This window comes from Pimephales promelas, chromosome 10 (assembly GCF_988280905.1).
Source record: "Pimephales promelas chromosome 10, fPimPro1.hap1.1, whole genome shotgun sequence".
NCBI classification, from domain to species: domain Eukaryota; kingdom Metazoa; phylum Chordata; class Actinopteri; order Cypriniformes; family Leuciscidae; genus Pimephales; species Pimephales promelas.
The window spans coordinates 33010010-33030461 of NC_142778.1; the positions used below are offsets into that span (position 1 = coordinate 33010010).

The window sequence follows — 20452 nt, forward strand, 5'->3', positions numbered from 1 at the left end:
TCTGTAAAAATAATCCTTTTGTCACAAATTTTGCATTTTGCCAAGATTTCGTTATTTTTAGAAAAGTGAAGCCACACTTTGGATCGCCAACGTAAGGTACTCATGTTCGACTCGCGTGGTTCTGCCAACACTTCCGGTAGACGCTTCTTCATTGGTGTTGTTCAGTGATTTCTTCTTCCGGTCGGCGGGCTGTGAATATCGAAACTAAGAATCGAAATTTTAACTTTTGAACGATTCCGGGAAAAACGAAAAGTTAGTCTCGGTTCCAATCGATACTCGATTCTCGATACCCAACCCTATTTACAATACATAAAAGACCACTAAAAAACATTTTTGACAAGTCAGGTCTCCAGACAATGGTCACAAATGTGACAAAAAATAAATAAAATTGTGCGACAATTCAAAATGCAGTCTCAATTTGGAGGAGAACAACTTGCGTTCAGATGCAGTATTATCATCTTGTTAAAGTGCCTGACAATATTTAATGCTTGCAGTAACCATAACAGCATTAAAGGTACAATATGCAGGATTTTTGCAGTAAAATAATACAAAAACCACTAGGCCAATGTTATATATTTTGTTTAATTGATTACTTACAATATCCCAAATGTTTCAACTATTTGTCGTGAGAATTGTGAGAAAATTGCGATTTTTAACCAAGGAAACGGGGCGTGTGAACAGGGGCGAGGAGTCGCCAGTCAATGACGTCATATCCACGTTACCCCCGGTTTCCGCCAGGTTTGACCTCGTACTGCAATAGTAACCATGGCGACAGACAGCTGGCTAAAAACGCGTTGGTGGACACGGCCTTAAGCAGAACAACCATCTCTGAGTGATTCTCAATAACTATAAAAAATTAATTTGGCACTTAAATGTTGTAATTTTTAGTCTGGAGCCTTGCGGGTGGAACAAACTGGACCGAGTCGACGCTCTGATCAGGGGTGAGTTGGGAAAAAAAGAGTGTGTAAAAATGAACACCACCCACCGTGGAGGCACACACGCAATCAAACAAATTAACCATTGATAATGACAGTAGGAGGTCTTGTGTGCATATGCTGTGTCTAAACAAGGTGCATTATCAGTCTCTGTGAAGGTATAACACAGAAAGAGACATTTATATCATTAAAGAGTCTCAAACTATCCACTGCCATTAGGAGGAAGAGCAATGGAAAAAGTTGGTGTTTTGCAAGAAGAGCACTCAAACTTCAGGCAGCTGCAATATTACCCGTGAATAACACACATGCAGGTGCAGAAGACTGGGCGAATCATTTGTAACCTCCTACACAGATCCAGACACTCATTTCAAGACGAGCTGGCTTCCTCTGCAACTAGTGGCTGTATGACCGACAGGAAGAAAAACTAATGCACTATCTGCTTTCCCGAGGAGGAAGAGAAAGCATTGTATAAGATAAAACGGTAAATAGATCCTGGAAGACAACTAACCTACATCCATTTCTGAGAATCAGAATCCCACAACATTTGCGCTCCCAAATAACTATGCCAATGTCTTGAGTAAATCAGGTAACACAGATTTCATTTTAAAGCTCGATAGTAACTGTAGAGGGTTTTTTCAGCAGCCAGTAAATAGTCAACTGGTCCTTCCTCAAGGCGGGTCTATTTTGAGAATGGTCAGCCAGGACAGACAGTCTTTCCTCTGGGAGAAGGACGTGCACGTCTTTGTGAGGAAACGGAACGAAAAAGAAAATAAGCAGGAGAGAATTTATAGAGAGAAAGTGAAGGGAAAAACTGCTTTCTGACAGTCTAGTAAAGACTGAATTCTGTTGGCTTGAATATAAATAAGTTACTTAATAAAGACTTGGAATTACACTACACATCTCACACACTGTTTGAATGAGCTGATGCAACATCAAAATAGACTGTCTAAGAAAATGTCCAAAAAAAATGTATTAAAAGCAAAATATGCACTAAATCTCACATTCAAGTTGATTTACAGACTTTTTTTTTGTATTCCTCATTAAAATAAACAAAGTAACAAAATAACTACGACAGTATGAAATGCAGCACACTTTTGCGTTATCATTTTCATGGCTGTTCTTGATCAAATCATTAGCTAAATTAGGCCCCTTCATGTTGGTCCAGGTCTGCACAAAGGACAGATTGTGTGGCCTGTGGTGCTGCCCACAAGGCTTTGAGTTTTCCAAAAAAGAAGTGTTCCCACACTAGTCTTCACAGAAACTATGACTGCTAGTATAGCAACACAGCATAACGGTTAGGAGAGTCAGCAAATCTCACGTGCAAGTTCATAAATAGCACAGCACACAAAGAACTGGAAGTCAAGACACAGCCACGTCAAAGGAACGAAGACATTTTGCCTATTCTGTTGTTCCGTGTCATGTGGACCGGATGCTAGAATGCCTGCATGAAGTTTTAGGATGGGCAAAGGCAATAGCTCTTTAGTCCATTGAGAGACCAAAACAAACTTCCAAGTGGGACACTGATGACTTAAAATTATGGCTGCACAGATATTAGGATTTTGTCCAAACACAGATCATTATTTTCATGCTATGATTGATAAATGTCGAAATAATTTTTTAATAAATTACTAAAATTAATCATTTTAAATGCTAGAAAGTGAATTTAGGCATCGTTATAATGTACAGTATGAGAACTGGAAATTCATTTTGAGACAAAATGTAAAAAAAAAAATACTGTGTAGACTACATAATTCACGAACATTGAGGGGTCTTGGAGGCAGGAAGGTTGGGAACCTAAAATGGTCTCAGTGGGTTTGACAGCACACATCTCCTTTTCCACAACAAACTAAATGTGTCAGTTTGCATTGTACAAAGTTGTTTCCAAGCATAGTAATCCATAAAAGTGAAACATATACTCCAAAGTAACATAAATAGGTTATTAGAGCTAGCCTTCCCTAGCATGTACAAGGGGAAAAGAATCAGAGGGATTAGGTTGTGCAGGATTAGCTTCATGGGATATTCTCTAAAGTAAATGAGTGGCTATGAGCAAGACATGCAGAGGGAAAGAACGGCTTCAAAGCAATAACACAAAGTGCCTTTCCGCTATGTAATTCCTGACTATTTATATCCGAGGTTACATCTTTTACACACATATGCCAAACAAAGGTTTCTTTGTCATCTGGGCTGAGGGCTCACTCCTAGTCCTCCATGCCATGTTATGAGAAAGTCTATCACACTGCCTTGCACATCCACTTGCAAAATTACAACAAAAAACACACACGAATAATCACATTTTACACCGCGTACGCAGTTTTGCTTTGCTCAAACACACTGCCATAGACTCATTTCCATTATACTTTACTACCAATTGTATATTTCCACTAAGTGCACGTGATGCTGAAATAAGCACCGAATATTCTACATTCAGGTCCGTATATATCACATAAACGTTGGTAAAATAAATGAATGAAAGAGTAAACTACATACATGTCTGTCAGGGTTGGTATCATCGATGTGTAACGTAAATCCAAATCTTTCAATCCGCGCGCTGATACTTTCAACGTAATGGATGGCGCGAGCAAGTTTCTCGCGCAAGACGTAACGTTACAAATGATAATATATCCTCGATGTATGCACTGTGTATCCTCAATTCACTGCATAGGCAACACACGGCGAGCCGTGTCACTTTCTCCCTCTGAAGGAAAGGCTGTAGGCTGGGTCTTGTCGTTATCTCGTAAGGGGTGTGGACAAAACACATGCAAATGAAAAGACGTCCATCCCCGGCGTGTCCACTTCACACCCCGGCCAGCGTGGAGGGAGTATCGAGGTACCCTTTTTCATTGGGGGAAATAAGAGGGTGGTGAAGCTGGAAATATCAAGCTAGGGAATGTTAAATTTTCTTTACAGGCAGGGCAACTGTACACACGCACTTTTACTAATAAATACACTTAATGACTCACAAGCCCCGTTCCCAAATGGAGAGGGGGGGAAGGGACAAGGGGAGGGACAAAGATTTGAGCTTTTCCTGGCCTCTTTCAGTGAAACCCAAAGATGTGAATTACACCCCTCACCCTCCCAGCAACATCATCACAATGGGTAAAAACTGACATCAGGGTCTTAATCTCTATTGTTCCCTCACAGTGTTTACGCATTATTGAGAATTAAACAGTTGTTTAATTATTGATATGCTGCTAAACTGTATGCTAAAAACACTCACCATGCTTTATGCAGTGTATTGAACCGCCGTGTCAAGTGTGGTGATACCCAAACTGAGGTACTTTTTAATTTTGTTAAAGCAATAAATCATAATAAAATAAAACAAAGCAAATGTGAGTGTCTTTGTTTGATATAAAGGATAGATTTTGTAATGGATATTAAACAATATTATTCATAAAGCTAAATAATATTCATTCTAATTTAAATGAAAAGGAGATGTTTGTTTTATTGCTAGCTGTGAGGGGGCATAAGACTAAAATGTTAGGAAATAAAATAAAAATAAAATAAAATGTAGGCTATTACCAAATTAACACATTTTATCCAACATGTAAACATATAAACAGGCAATAGTGGATTAGTTCCTGATGAGGAGTGCAGCTACAGGTTCAGTTATAGGCTAAAAATAGAAACGTTGTAAAGGCAGAGTGTGAGAAACAGAGATGATTCTAGGAAGGACATTATCCTGAATGTTTAAGGGCAAAGTTTAAACCACTACCATGTTAATATTATGCAAACCTTTTTACTGTCTCACTAGAATTGTCTACCTCAATAAAATGATAGCTAATGCTCCTCTGTTCAACGGTGGCACCACAACGCTATGGGTGATTGTCGACACCACTAGGGTGTTTTTAGTGGTGTTTACGGGCCAAAATCAAAAGATCCCACCTCAAAAAATTATTGTGTCTTTAAATGCAACAAGCATAAAAGTAATAGTTTAAAATGGGAGATTTGAACTGTAAGTGCATGTGTGTCATGTTGTACCTTAAAGGGTTAGTTCACCCCAAAATGAAAATGATTCCATTTTTTACTCATCCTCAAGCCATCCTAGGTGTATATGACTTTCTTCTTTGCTTCAGAAGGCCTTTATGAACCCCCTGGAGCCGTATGGATTACTTTTATGATGGTACCAGTCACTCCCATTATAAAGCTTGGAAGAGCCAAGATATTTTTTTTAATGTAACTCTGATTGCTTATGGCTAAAAGAAGAAAGTCAAGTCAAATACAGTAGGATGGCTTGAGGGTGAGTAAATTATGGGATAACTTTTCATTTTTGAGTGAACTAACCCAAATTATATGTGAATGGTCTCAGTTGTTGCTGCGGCAACATTGCCATTGATACCGAAGGTGATGTCAGCATCTGTTTGAAGAGAGGCTTGTCATGGCCACCTGCCTCAAAAGATAGGCTTGAGACTGAAGAGAGGGATCAATGGTGGCCAGCCGGTCATTATCTATATAAAATCTGAATTCACTACAGTATATGTAGTACGCCCCTCTCCCCTCTCCAAATCACCCCATTGTGGGTTAGCCTTGGCAAGAGCATTGCAAAGCATTCACAGCCCAGGGCTAAAGCATGGCACCTAAATTATGTAATTAGGCTGCAGAATGTAGAACGAAATCCAGGCCATTTGCAAGATCTGCAAGACCGTTATCCTCCAGACTTTAACCGTATAATAACCCCAGAGTTTTTTTCTTCCTTGACTCTCATCATACTATAAGAGCCATAAAAGCCTGATGAATTAAATATGATAGACAACAAAAACACACATGCAAAACATTTTTTAGACTTTGCCTAAAGCAGAAGTATCAAATAGCCTGCAGAATTTAGCTTCAACCAGCTCCAACAGACTTGCCTGAAAGTTTCCAGTCGCTGCGTCCAAATATCGAATATTTCCTTACTATATGGTATGCGAAAAACAGTACGCCAATAGACTGGAGTAGTATGTCCGAATGCATATTCGAAAAACAGTAGTGGAAAAGTAGTAGTAGTGGCCTACTACTTCTGGTGAGATTCTTATATACATTTACATTTATTTATTTAGTTTTACCAAAGTGTTTTACGATTGCTATATATGTCAGAGGTCGCACGCCTCTGGAGCAATTAGGGGTTAAGTGTCTTGCTCAGGAATACATTTGTGTCTCACAGTGGATTCGAACCTGGGTCTCTCACACCAAAGGCATGTGTCTTATCCACTGCACCACCTTACTATCCCACTTTACTATCCCATGAGGCCACGTGAGAGGATTTGTGAATGAAAGTGAACTGATGCTGGTAGGTCATCTCATGAGACCGTAACAACATGGCGGATGTAGTACGTAGTACATGTATTTCAACCCACATTCATTCTATATATGGTCACAAAGTAAGTTCAAGTTCAAATGTAGCATACCTTCTCAGACACTATGTGATGCAAGCGAGTCTAAAGGCCTTGAATAGTTGGTTCAGATGTGTTTAATTAGGGTTGGAGCTAAACTCTTCAGGACAGTCGGCCTCCAGGAGCAGATTAGGACACCTGTTGTCTAAATGTTCAATAAACTGTTTATTTATAATTTTTAAAAAACATAATTTTCTGACTTTTATTTCATATTTCAGGCATCACAGGGTTAATAGCGGTATCTAGACTGGTGTAAATAAATATATCTTATGATTTGGTTCAACTTTTTATGTGTTTACACATATTCCTTTTTCTACTCGTGTTTTAGGGTCAGATGAGCCGAGCGTTGCTGTTGTCTGGCTGTCAATCACACAAAGCCCCCTCCCTCCCCATCTTCATGCTCATTAACCCCTGAACCCCAGTGCGTGCAACCTGCCTCTCAGACTCCCTGTGGGACTATCCACAGTTTAAGAAGGGGGCAACGTTTGATCATCACTTTCTGTACTTCCTTTCTCTCTTTCTTGTCCTCGTTTGGTTTTTTATTGGCTAGTGAGTTAAATATTTTTCAGACGTCTCACTACACACACAAAAAACTGACCCTGAATTATAATGCGAAACATGTGCCTTTTGAAGCAAGGATGTGCAAAACCTCTGTGAGTTTCTTTCTTCTGTTGTTTGAACACAAAAGAATACATTTTAAATAATGTTGGTAACCAGACAGTTGATGGCACCCATTGGCTTCCATTGTAGGAAAAAATATTAGGCCACTACTGAAATCAATCTGGATACCAACACTCCCGATCTGATATTTACAGAATATTTTCAGTTATACAGTATATTTATAAACATGTCAAGTTGTTCTTTCTGCATCCACTTTCCTTAATTTCTCATGTATTTTGGCCTAGGGTTGGCATGTGTGACTGGGAGGGTGTGTTTGTGAGTGTTTTTTGGGGGGGCAAGGGCTGAAAACAATGCTCATAAAATTCATTTCTATCACTGCATCAAACCAAAAGCTTCTAAAAGGGTATAAAAAGCAATCAAACAGATGAAAGGCATGCGTATAAATGTAAAAAACATGGGCAAAAATGCTCGATCAAGTGTTTATTTAGCCTATCTACACTGCTTAGCACAGATATTGGCATAAAATTAAATTAAATGCCCTTTTATTGTCACTATACACATGTACAATGAGATTAGCAACTTCTTTTCCAGTATCAACATGTAGAGACAACAACATAGAATTAAATAACCACCTAAATTCAAATAATCAAACAGTAGTGCAAAAGGAGAGGTAGATGTTATCAATATTATGAAAATATTAAATATTAAATGTTAAATATTGCACACTAAGTGGATATAAGAAAGTCCGGGGGTTGAGAAACAAGAAACAGGATGGCGGCGCGCATGGTCGCAGCGGCTCACAGCTCTTCTTTTCAGTACATCACAGCTCTTTTCTTTCCAAACCAAGCTCAATTTCTCTGACGTTTTCTCAGTCCACATTTCCACTGTTAAGAAGTGAAATGCAGGTCATTTTTGGGCAGAGAGGTTTTTGTTAATCTTTTTAGCATTTGTCCGCTACCCTTATAGAGAGCCCACCCACTCACCAACCATAACATGCTGACCCACACAAAAGATAGAGAAATGCAAACTAACCCACACACACTACACACCACCTGTTCACTCCATCTGCTACTCTGGCATTTCATAAAATGCCGCACATATCACACATAACAAGCACGCGTCGCCAACATATCGGACTTCACGCTAACAAGTCCATAAAATACACATAGGTTTGATTGCTGAAGGAAATCTCAGATTGAAACTGTGTGATAAAATCATACCCGGAGGCATGAGGAGGTCTTATAGGGTCAGGCATCTCCAAAGATTTCATTTTGGGGCGAGAGTACAGTACGCTCATCTACATGGACTCACTCGAGTAAGAACTAGAGTGGTATAATGGGTTTGGTGTTGTTGTTTTAGTCTATTCATCTTTGAACATAGTGGTACTTTAGTCAAGGCAAAACCTTTATGTGCCACTGTAGTGCAGCTAGACAATTCTAATTAAGGACTTAAGACATAAGAAGTGGACTTACTTAAAATCTACTGTAAATATCAGATCAAGAGTTTTGGTAACCAGACAGTTGATGGCACCAAATAATCTCTGTAATATTATTATTTTTCCCACAATGGAAGTCAATGGGTGCTGTCAACTGTCTGGTTACCAACATTTTTTTAATTATGTGACCCTTGACCACGCAACCAATTTTGAAAATCTAAACATTGAGAAAACCACCTTTAAAGCTGTCCATTTATGTTCGTGATTGTGTTTCATTCACTCACAAAAATAAATGGGATAGTCCACCGTTTTTTATATTAAACTATGTAATTCCCTTAACTAAGACAAGTTGATCCATACCTCTCTCGTCTCAATCGCCTCTTCGACTCGGCGTAGTAATATCATCACTCGTGAAAAGTCCTCTCCCCCTCTCACTCTCCGGAGTGATGATATTACTGCGCCGAGTCGAAGTGCTCCCAAGCACTTGCTCGGTATTCCGCCATACAATATAGTTATCCACTTTACATGCTTAGAAGCGCAACGTTTTATTTTGTGTCATCGTCCTTGGTCGAGTTACAGTGCTCGAGTAACTGTATTTAAATAGGGAAAACGTGGAGGTGTTTGGTCGCTTCTCGGCTTGGCCCATATTGAATGAACTGGACTATTTAAGTGCTATCAAAGTGTCTCGCACGCCAGAGCGATTGAGAAAACGATATAAATACTGTTCGTTTTCTCACACAAACCGCTCGTTTTATCATTACGAGTCATTAAATCATGTTTAATTTGGACTTCTCTGTGCATGCTTTTTGGTGGACCCCCTTAGCCTCCAGTGTATGACTGATAGACAACAACGGTTTGACTGAAAAATGTCAAAATTGAAAATACTGCGGAAACAAAGACACCTACATCTTGGATGCCCTTGAGGTAAGCTAAAACATATCAAAAATTAATTTCAAAGTGAACTATCCCTTTAATATGAAAAAATGGTGGAGTATCCCTTTAATATCCTGATGATTTTTGGCATAAAAGAAAAATCGGTAATTTTGACCCATACAATGTATTGTTGGCTATTGCCACAAATACACCCGTGCTACTTGTGACTGGTTTTGTGATCCAGGCAGGTCACATTTGTGTTCATCAGAAGAAAGAAACTCATACAGGTTTTTTCATTTTTGGGTGAAGTATCTCTTTAATTATTCCAAACTTTTAAGTGGACCTCATTTAATAAAATTCTATGATGTGACTCCTTTAATAACTAATAAAAGTAAGATCAGTTGAAACAGTCAATCACTTTAAACTGTGCGAATGTTATGGGCAGTTTATTTCAGGATGTACTCTTTAAATGTCTCTCCAAATGACCAGCCCCCACCACTCTTGAGACCTTCAGGCAGGACACAAGACCCAGGGGGCGAATCTCGACCCTTCGGCCCAGTTAATCTGTCTTTTCTAGCCTAAATTCCTCTTAGATTAAAGCAGGGTGGGACCCTGCCGACCGGGTCATGATAATATGCTGATTGGTCCCTTCCCCTGGGCATGCTGCTCAGCGGGCGGATAGGAAGTGTGAGTGATGGCATCTCAACTCACTATTTTGCTTTCCAATCACTGCGAGTTACATGCTCTCCCAGTAGATGCAGTCTTAGAAGATATGGTTCTATTTAGAACCAGAAATGGTTCCATCCCCCGCTTCATATATAGAACTCCAAAATGGTTCTAAATAGAACCATTTATTTTGGTAAAAGGTTCTATTGGCCAAGTATGGAGCCCCAGAGTTCTAAATAGAACCCAGAGGAACCCTTCTTTTAAGAGTGTATAGAACCTTTTAGGGGTTCCAAATATGTAGTGCTGATAGAACCTTTTAAGGTTCTATACAGAACCTTTTCTGCTAAAAGTGTGGATAAATTCACATTGTTGTACCCCCTTAGCCACAGTTCGGACTGTGAGTTGGACACAGAAAGTGGACACATGGAGTGCAGCCAATATCCCAAATGGCGCGAGGTCCAGATCCAGGCCCGGTAATTAAACTCCAGCAAAAGCTTTCTCATTCAGGGCTCATTTTAATGCTCCTATTGATAGCTATAAAAGTCTGCTGAGTGTCTATTATCTTGTGAAAAGTGATTGTAATGAAAAAGAGAGGGAGAGGGGGGAGGATAGGGAGAAGTGAAGGCAGAAGTGAAAGAGAAAGTAATGAGTGAAAGCAAAGCCCGCATTGGGGATGCAAGAACATGGCTGGCAATGAGCTCATACACATTGTTTCTTTTTGCGTAAGTTGACCCACTTGGTTAAATTCATTCTGAAGTGTAAGAAGGGAGAGAATGAAGCACAAGAGTGATCCTCAGTATATTCAGTTTAAAAATGTAAATCCGATGGTGAAAACTAAAGCTGAAGTGTGTAAATACTTTACCATTCCATATTTAATCTGCAGAGACAGCGACAGGGGCTGCAGAAGCTATCCAGATACTCAAGTCACTATTAAAAATGTATGAATGTCTTTAAATAATATAACAAAATCAAATCAGTGGTGAAGGTAGTTCTGAGATAAGCTCTCTGGAATCATTTGTTTGCAGTTGCCACTTTGATATTTTGCTGTTCAATGCAAGTGATTTTAGACATTTTTAACTGTGACTTGCCCAGAAATGTCCAAACTCCTTTTGGGGATGCTGTATTTGTTATGTTATGCTTGTAAATGTATTTTGTGCATCTCACTGTGATGCTATAAAAATATTATTTTAACTGTCACAACCAGCTGGGCTGCATTCAAAATAGCATACTATTAGTATAGACATGTTCATGACCCCAATTATACACACACACACACACTCACAGTTCATGAAACTCTAGATGGTGCAGGCTGATAGATCCTTAACTTAATCTGCTTGTAATCATATCATTCTCAGCTGATTGGTTTCTGTGTTATCAGTAGCCAATGAGCTCGCTGCTCAACCTTCAAATTCTTGGTTAGCATTTCCTCTAGCAGTCGCAGCACGCTTTCAGACACCCTCCACCTTCCCCAGCTCCACCTGTTTAAATCTGCATACCGTACATGCTCACAGCAGCGTGTGAGTGTGTATTGGCTGTAGCTGGTCTCTGTATTGCTCTGCAGCAGCAGCGTAGCAGATCTATTCTGCCAATACCAAACATATAAACATTGTCATATCCATTATTACCATGTCAAACACTCAAAGAGTTGTCATGATACACACAAAGAAAATAATTGCAAATATTAAAGAAAATATATAAAGAAAATTATAACAAATTAACCTGGTTGTGACAGTGTCACGGTTAAGTGTTATCCATGACATTTTTAAAATAGTAATATCCTATACTAGACCCAAACTAATCTTGACAAACGATATATTATTTGAAAGCTTACAATTTCTAGTTTTCATATTTGATCTCGTAATTCTGAGATAATTAACTCATTAATTCAGAAAAAAAGAGCAAAAACTTTTTTCCATGAAAAATTGTCTCATTATTCTGAGATAATTAACTCGTTAATTCAGAAAAACAGAGCAAAAACTTTTTTCCATGAAAAAATATCTCATAATTCTGAGATAACTAACTCGTTAATTCAGTTAAACAAAGCAAAAACTTTTTTCCATGAAAAATTGTCTCATTATTCTGAAATAATTAACTCGTTAATTCAGAAAAACAGAGCAAAAACTTTTTTCCATTAAAATTCTTCTCATAATTCTGAGATAATTAACTTGTTAATTCAGTTAAACAGAGCAAAAACTTTTTTCCATAAAGAATTATCTCGTACATCTGAGATAATTAACTCATTAATTCAGAAAAACAGAGCAAAAACCTTTTTTCCATGAATAATTCTCTCATAATTCTGAGATAATTAACTCGTTAATTCAGAAAAACAGAACAAAACTTTTTTTCCATGAAAAATTATCTTGCAATTCTGAGATAATTAACTCGTTAATTCAGAAAAACAGAGTATTTTTTTTTCTTCAAGTGAATGCAATACGCTTCCATAGAAAGAGAATGTCACTGTATTTTTTTTCTTTGGTTAATAAATAATACAGCTCCCCTGTGCTCCGACTATATCCTGCTCCGACTTTCCCTTGCTGCAACCAGCGTTGTATCTTTTTTCTATCTGTCAATTATGTGGTAGATCATTTTCTTACAGAGAGAAAGAGAGAGAGATGGTAAAAGAGAGAGGAAACCTGCAGGCAAGAGGCGATGAATGTTATCTTTCTCTTCCCACAATAGAATGTCTCACTCCCTTCCACAAAGCCTCCTTTGTGATCAGCTGAATGGGCAGATGTTGTGTTGTTGTAGTTGTTTTCATTTACTAAAGGTGCTTTTTGTCCTGTAATTGTTTCTCTTTCCACTTACATCACACGTATAAACAGCTGAGCTTTTCTTAGACCCCCACATGACATCCCAATTGCCTCTGCCTCTGACGGAGCCAGCTAAGGAGAATCACATACTGGTGGAATATTAAGGTTGTTCCTAAACCAGATACTCAAGTAAAAGAGAAAACAGGACAGACTTTCCTATACAACGACCAAAATGCTCCAGAAGTTTATATAGTGTAGAGAAGAAGAACAGAGAGAGAAAAAAAAACAGGAGCATATGTCAAACATATGAGGCTCATCATGACCCCTTCCTACAACAGTAACACAGAAACAAAACAGATCTAACACTGCCCCCCACTGGACAATATAAGCAGTGCATGCAGTATCACATGGGAAGCACTGCCTGGCACTATCATGACCTCCATAAACCCTGAATAAAGAGAGACTGGAAACATACTTACAAATAGCTAACAGATAATTCACACCGAGTTTCATATTTAAATCAAGAACGAAAGAAAAAGGGTTCATTAGGGTCATATATATGAAGCATATGGTTCTTTACTCAACTCCAAAGAACCTTTAATTCTAAAAAAGGTTCTGTAATGACAAGAAAGAACCCTTTTGGCACAAAGGTTCTTTATAGGCTATTATTCATTCATATATTACATTATTCTGCAACATTTTGTAGTTGTAATCAAATTGTTTATTAAACTGTTGTAGTATCTTAATATCACATTTTAATCATGCTTGACATGCTTGACAAATCACATTTTTGGAGGAGAAAAACTGAAATGGCACTCTTCGTGTGATATTGCTCAACTACATAAAATGACATAAATATATACATTTTCTAACCCCCATATCTTGAATATTGTGATCATTCACATGCATTCATAAATACATTTTAGGGTCTTGATGTTTGTCAATAATATGAAATATTTAATCCGGAAAGGACAAAACAAATAATGAATGAAGCCAAAAGGTTCCATTTAGAACCTTTTTTCTGGTTACAAAGATACAAAGATGTAATATTATTATAATTTAAAATAGCTGTTTCCTATTAAAATATATTTTCAAATGTAATTTCTGTAATGGCAAAGCTGAATTTTCAGTCTTCAGTGTCACATGATCCTTCAGAAATCAGCATGTATTTGAAATACATTTTGATCAATTTAATGCATCCTTGCTGAATAAAAGTATTAATTTACTGTTACTGACCTCAAATTTTTGAATGGTAGTGTAAGTATAAAGTATTATTTTGAACAGTAACATTACTGTGTTTGTCATATAGTCGAATAGCTGCAGCATTTATTCATTGTCCAAACTGCCCTTTTATCAGGAAGTGTAAAGGCCAACACAGACATTAATAAACAGCAGGGCAGAGGGAAAAATGACCAAACGTTTCCTGTCATTGTAATGCACATCACTCGAAACTCTATTCGGCTTCACATGTCTCCTAGTGTTCAATGGCAAAAACAAACAATGTCATGGGATATTTTTATCCCAGAGAAACTATGTTTCTGTAGTATTAAAGTCACCATCAAGTCCTTCTCGGAAAAGGCGGAGTTAACTAGTCCTGACTCTTTAAATCCCCATCACTATGTGTTTAGACTGGCTAAGTGTGTTTTGAGTAAAAAAATAAATAAAAAAAAGTTCTAGAAATGATGTCTAGTATAATTGCTGCTTGATTTAAACTCCATTCTAATGTACAACTTTTATTTTGATAATAAAGTCTCTGCTCATGACTACTAATATAAATGAACAACATTTAAGTTTGTAATAATGTGTTTCATAACGCTTCTGCGAGTGTGTTTGTCAGTTTGTGGAAGGAGGAAGCGCATAGGCTGGTGTGACCTCACCGCCTCGATCTGTCACCCTCCACATCTGTATCAATAAACGCTTCCTCCTGTAACCATCGATAGCCATCTCTATCTCACCCACACAATGGGGACTTTCCTGCAAACTTTCCTTTCCTGCTGACTGTCCTTAACTTCCCTGACCTTTGGATTATTTAAGAAAATAAGATCTGTGACTAATAAAAGCTTATGATTCTTAAAGTTTTGTACATCTAACAATCTTCACAAACTGAACAAAACTATGAATTTTAAAGTGTAAATACAATTGGCAGAAGTCAAAAGCTAAACGTAGGCTATAAACGAACTACACCATAGTCACATGACTTCAACATCACCACGCGTCCAACTACTCCTTCAGTCTGTTTAATAACATTTTCCCCGAATAATAGTTTGCAAGAGGGCGATTGTAAACAAAACGAGGCAGTGAACGCAAACTAGTAAGTACATGTTCGTGCCACCTTTTACATAAAAGCTTTAAGAAAAAATCATGAGTGGGGTAATACTGATTTTTATATCGTAGAATGAAATGTGAACATGTCTTCAGCTTGTGTTCACCACAGACCTTATTTCAGCCATTTAACTATTTAAAAAACCCACTGACTTCAGGACGATGGAACCAGACGTGCTGAAATGCTAACTTTTGGCCTAGAAAAATGATGTAAGGAAGCCCTGAACCGCAACGTAATTTTTATTTTTATTTTTAAATCAGGCATTTCAAGATTAGAGTCGAAATATTGAGGTTAAAGTCGAAATACTGAGATTAAAGTAAAAAAATTACGAGATTAAAGTCGAAACATTTCGAGATTTAAGTCGAAATATTGAGGTTAAAGTCGAAATATTGAGATTAAAGTCGAAATACTGAGATTAAAGTCGAAAAATGTCTAGATTAAAGTCTAAAAATTACGAGATTAAAGTCGAAACATTTCGAGATTTAAGTCAAAATATTGAGATTAAAGTCGAAAAATTTCTAGATTCGATTCGAAAAATTTCGAGATTAAAGTCGAAACATTTCGAGATTAAAGTCGAGATTTTTACATTTACATTTTCGACTTTATCTCGAAATGCTAGATTTTTATTAATTTTTTAACAGATTTTTTTTTTAACGTTAAATTATGGATAACATGTGATGACGCGTTTTTGGGTACGAGGGCGGTACAACCTGCCACTCACTTTTGTGTACGGGAGCCCTGAACCGCAACATAATAAAAAAAAAAAGCATTTCAAGATTAAAGTCAAAATATGTCTAGATTAAAGTCGAAACATTTCGAGATTAAATTCGAAAAATTTCAAGATTAAAGTCGTTTAATCTTTAATCTAGAAATTTTTCGACTTTAATCTCGAAATGTTTCGACTTTAATCTAGAACTATTTCGACTTTAATCTCGAAATGCTAGATTTTTATTACTTTTTTAACAGATTTTTTTTACGTTGCGTTTCAGGGCTTCCGTAATTATGGATAACATGCGACGACGTGTTTTCCGGTACGAGGGCGGGACAACCTGCCACTCATTTGTAGGCCAAAACAAAGAAGCATGTTAGCATTTTAGCACTTCAGCTTTCATCGTCCCGAATTCAATGGGTTTTTTGAATGAGTTTTTGGTTAAATGACCGAAATAAGGTCTGTGATGAACACAAGCTCTTCAGCTCAAGTTCAGATATGGTGGGACCAATGACAACAGACTGGGTCATTTGACCAATCAGAGCAGAGGAAGCTCGCAGAAAGGAGGGGTTTAGAGAGACTGAAAACCTTATTGAGAGATTCAGACATTATGAGAAAAGAGGTGATGTGCAATGAATATTTTGAGAAAATAAAAGTGTTTTTTTTTTTTATTGGATGCATGTAATTCTATTATAGGAGACCTCTAAAACAAATAAGCTAGCATAATAGAGATAATTTGTACACTTTTCCCATCAACTCAATCAACTGAAATCTTATCAATGATCAATATGTTGTTTAACTGCACATTACTGTCTGCAAATGTAATCAGTACTTTAAGATTAATGTTTTTTTTCATTTAATCATAAATTTAACATTAAAATAAGCATGCAAAAAGGATGTTTTCTAATTTTTAAGTGTTGAATATGTTAGCAATCTTATGGCTTTCTTAACTACTTTTATGGGGATTTTAAGATTTTTTTTTTTTTGCTGCATTACAGATGTTGTCTACCACTGTATAGAAAAAAACTGCGTAAAGATTCTTTAGCTAATGCTAATGCTTTAAAATGGAATTTGTGGGAGTGTAATCGAGATAAAAAGCAAGCAGAGAGCAGTCGTGGTGTGACACAGTGAACAGAAACTGTGGAGGAAACTAGAAACCGTGAGAAAAACAAACACCGAAAAAATCACTCTACTTCAGCTTTAGAGAGTAAAACACGGCTCAAGCCATGCGTCTACATGTGATCTGTCATACCTTAACCCTTTTATTTTACCCATTTTACCCTCTCACGGCTGTTTGTTTTCTGCTGACCACTACTAGACTGAGGTCAAAGATAAAGCGCGAACAGCTGCCAAAAACACTGACACGCACTACAAGCACACAGCGCTACAGTAAATGAAGGACACAGTTTAATGTAGCAAGATACTGCAGCATTGACAAATTTGACAAGGTGCTTCCTAGTATATCAAGGCATGGAAAATAATGTTTAGATATATATAGTAAATAAATATGTGTGCAGCTGACCGTATTAGAGAGCTAATCCCCAGGGCCAAAACACTTCCTTCTGGTTTGCTAGATCAACAGAGAGAAACAATTGAGTCAACACATTATTTAAATCAATGTATTCGTTCAGGTAATACATAAAAAAAAAATTTTGTTTACTTCTTACCCTGCATGTAAATGTACTTGCATTTCACTATTCACTGTGATTTTTTTTTTTACAAGCAGCCCATTGAGAAAACCCATTAAAATCATTACATTCTGTCTGAGTCAGAGGGGTTGAGCTAAAGTTGAGTTAAAGTGACTATATTTTAGTTTTCAGTAAATAGTTGTTATAGTTAATTGTTAACAATCTGTTCTAAAAATGGAGTCAACTAAATGCAATCCTTAAGAAAAATTGAGTCAAAGCAGTCAGGAGGCTGCAGTATGTTGTTCTGGACTGTATACATTTGTCCGTCTCAAATTCTTTCATAAGTGATAAGGGTGTAATATGGCACATAAGCTCCAGCTATTTCACATTCTTTCAAGGTACGAAATACTTATGGAGGCTATTCAATATGTGAAACATTTTACCATGCCTTTTCAAATGCCTTTTATTTACAGATTTATTGATTTACTCTCGTACTAGGCCAATAATTTCTGTGAAAAAAGCAGATTTTATTGTGACAAATTACCCAAAATCTATGAAATTCTATGAATAATCTATGGAAATAAATGATGAACTTAATTATGAATCATTGCTGTATAATAATGTAACAAACCGTTTCAATAATTATTATGTGAAATGATTTTTGAAAGAAATTTCAGAATTTCTCCTACATTTTTTTCAGAAGGTATTGTACTTGATTTCCAATATTTTTACTCTCCGTGATTTCCAGCGAAGTAGTAAAATTATGCAAGAAGTGTGAAAATATTAGGCTATTTATTTATTATATATGACATGTCTGTCATCTCATTTGATTTGTTAATTGTGTGTACAGAATCTACAATAGTGTGAAAAGTTTTAAGAGAATTTAAAGGGTGCCCATATTGAAAAACCATGGTTGATTTATTGACAAAAAAGTGCGATGTTGAAAGGTTGACATCACGTCAAATTGCCAGTTCGCTGGTGGTTGCCCTGTTACAATTCATTATTCATTATTTCACATTTAAGCAACATAAAACAATCATCATAGCCTGATCATAGCCCAGACCCAAGCACGTCCACCACGTCCACTTTTCAATCTCCCCCCTCACAAACACCCTCACTAATAGAAGCCAACACACTTTCGATTTCCATGGCAACCTCTGTTTGAATCTGGGCGTAAAGTGGGAATATCGGGAATATCCCGGACTCGCGCAAAAATCCTCTCCAGCCGAGCCGACATGATTAACGATGGGAAATGAAGTCTCACAGCTGCCTCACGTCAAAACGAGCAAATGTTTCCAAGAAGAAATACTACAATTTATTTAAGTTGTTGTTGACATACCCAAAACATACCTTAATTATTAAAAAATATACTGTATTTAAACTATATTGATCCACTACGAGGGTCCTACCTGAGTAGGCTGTCCAAGCGACTAAATCCCGTGAGAAGAAATAAGCGCGAACGTGAGGTAAACAAGTTCGTGTAGTTTAATCTTAACGAACAGCGCGTGAAGCGTGTACTCGCGCTGTCCAGAGGCGTCTGCGTATGCCCACCTCTTTTACTTTCAAAGCAGAGAGAGAATAATAAACCCTCCTGTCCTTGTTTTCACGGTACCAGAGTAAAGTCTTACAGCAGCTGATAGTTAATGAAAAATCAACAGTCAGTAATTCTCTCCTCAACAAATCAACAGCCAGACACGTCAATGAATCACTGTGACTTCACTCGCTGCCGCTAATCGAAATGTGAAACCTCGTATGATTGATTCTTTTGTCAGAATGATTGATTGAGTTATCTTTAAACAAATGACATTAGTGTCAATTTCAAAGAGTAAATTTACAGTTAACCTACCTTAAAACCGAGTTTAAACAGTCTGATAGCCTATGTCCTTGTTTTGTTTTATTTGATAATGTTCTTAGTTTACAGTTTTGCCAATATAAAATGTGAAAAAAATTATCATAATAGTGTCAAACTTTATGTAATGTCAAGGGTTAATTTCTCAAAAATCTCACTTTTTCCATTACACTTCAACAAAATCAGATTTTATTCATTAAAATAAATGTAATTAAAAATGTTTTTAAGGTTAAAAATTTTAGATGATACTTTGAAACAAACACACAACAAAACTGCTAAAGAAAACACATTTGTGTTACTTGGACTCGATAGTTACAGTAGATATAGCTTTTGTGACAAATTACATTTTAAAAAAATGTAACTCATTTGTTCATTTAGGCTACACTCATATTTTTCATAGAAAAAAAAATGCAATTTTTCATGTTAAATGAACAATAAAACAAAACCTTTCTTTCCAATTTGTTTATAAATATTTTTAAATATTTCAAATAAATAATAAGTAATATTTAAAAAATAACATCAATAAATTACATTAGATTCACTTTTAACAATAAATTACACTAGCTTCACTTTTATTTGTAAGTTTATTTATTCATTTATTTATTTACAACAAAAAGCGAGGACTTTTTGTCGTAAAAGGGGTCGAAAAGGTTGAAAAGCACTGCTCTGCATTGGATATACTTATTTAACACTAGAGGGCGCCCTGTAGCCATGCATTTTTGGATGATTGACCATAATGCTAATCAAATATTCACTAATTATCCGACCATGCCATGGAGTGGCTGTAACAGCCCATGATTTCTTTCTTATTGTTCATTACTTTTTTTTGTCCTTGCTGGAAATCTCAGTTGAAGAAGGGCATGTTGTGGTCGGCTTTGTCACTTTTGGCTCTGCTTTTCCCTTTTCCTCATCTTCTTATCTTTACTTACTCATTCTCCCATTGTCATAGCTGATACTGAATTTGGAAAGTCTGTAGGCTATTACAAATATCAGTTAGGGGGAAAATGTCATGGCATAAGATTATGCTGCAAGATTACTAACTTAAACTAAACAATCTGCTCAAACTCCAGTGGCTTACCTTTAAGTCACTCAATGGTCTTGCTCCTTCCTCTCTCTCTCTGACTTACTTTCTCCTTATATTCCTCCTCAAACTCTCCGATCTTCTGGCTGTGAACTCCTCTGTGAGCCGAGATTGTCTTTCGTCTATGGGTGGCAGGTCTTCTTCCCTTATAGCCCATATAGAGATCTCTTCCCCTGGCTCAGGACAACAACCAAGCTGCATGAATTTAAGTCT

General features: G+C 37.0%; 1 protein-coding gene across 5 annotated transcripts in view; it reads right to left on the reverse strand.

Annotated features, from left to right (window-relative positions):
* ripor1 (RHO family interacting cell polarization regulator 1) overlaps positions 1–20452 on the reverse strand; it is a 119568-nt gene that overhangs the window by 55887 nt on the left and 43229 nt on the right. Inside the window, exons 1-2 of one of the 5 annotated variants that reach the window (XM_039683913.2) lie at positions 18719–18879; positions 17204–17251 (exon numbers count right to left, since the gene is read on the reverse strand). The exons of 2 other annotated variants lie outside the window; for them this stretch is intronic. The gene's annotated coding sequence lies outside the window, so the exon portion shown is untranslated. Of the gene's footprint in view, positions 1–3422; positions 3723–17203; positions 17252–18718; positions 18880–20452 lie in introns of those variants that run through there. 2 more of the 5 variants (XM_039683914.2, XM_039683912.2) reach the window with 2 other exon arrangements.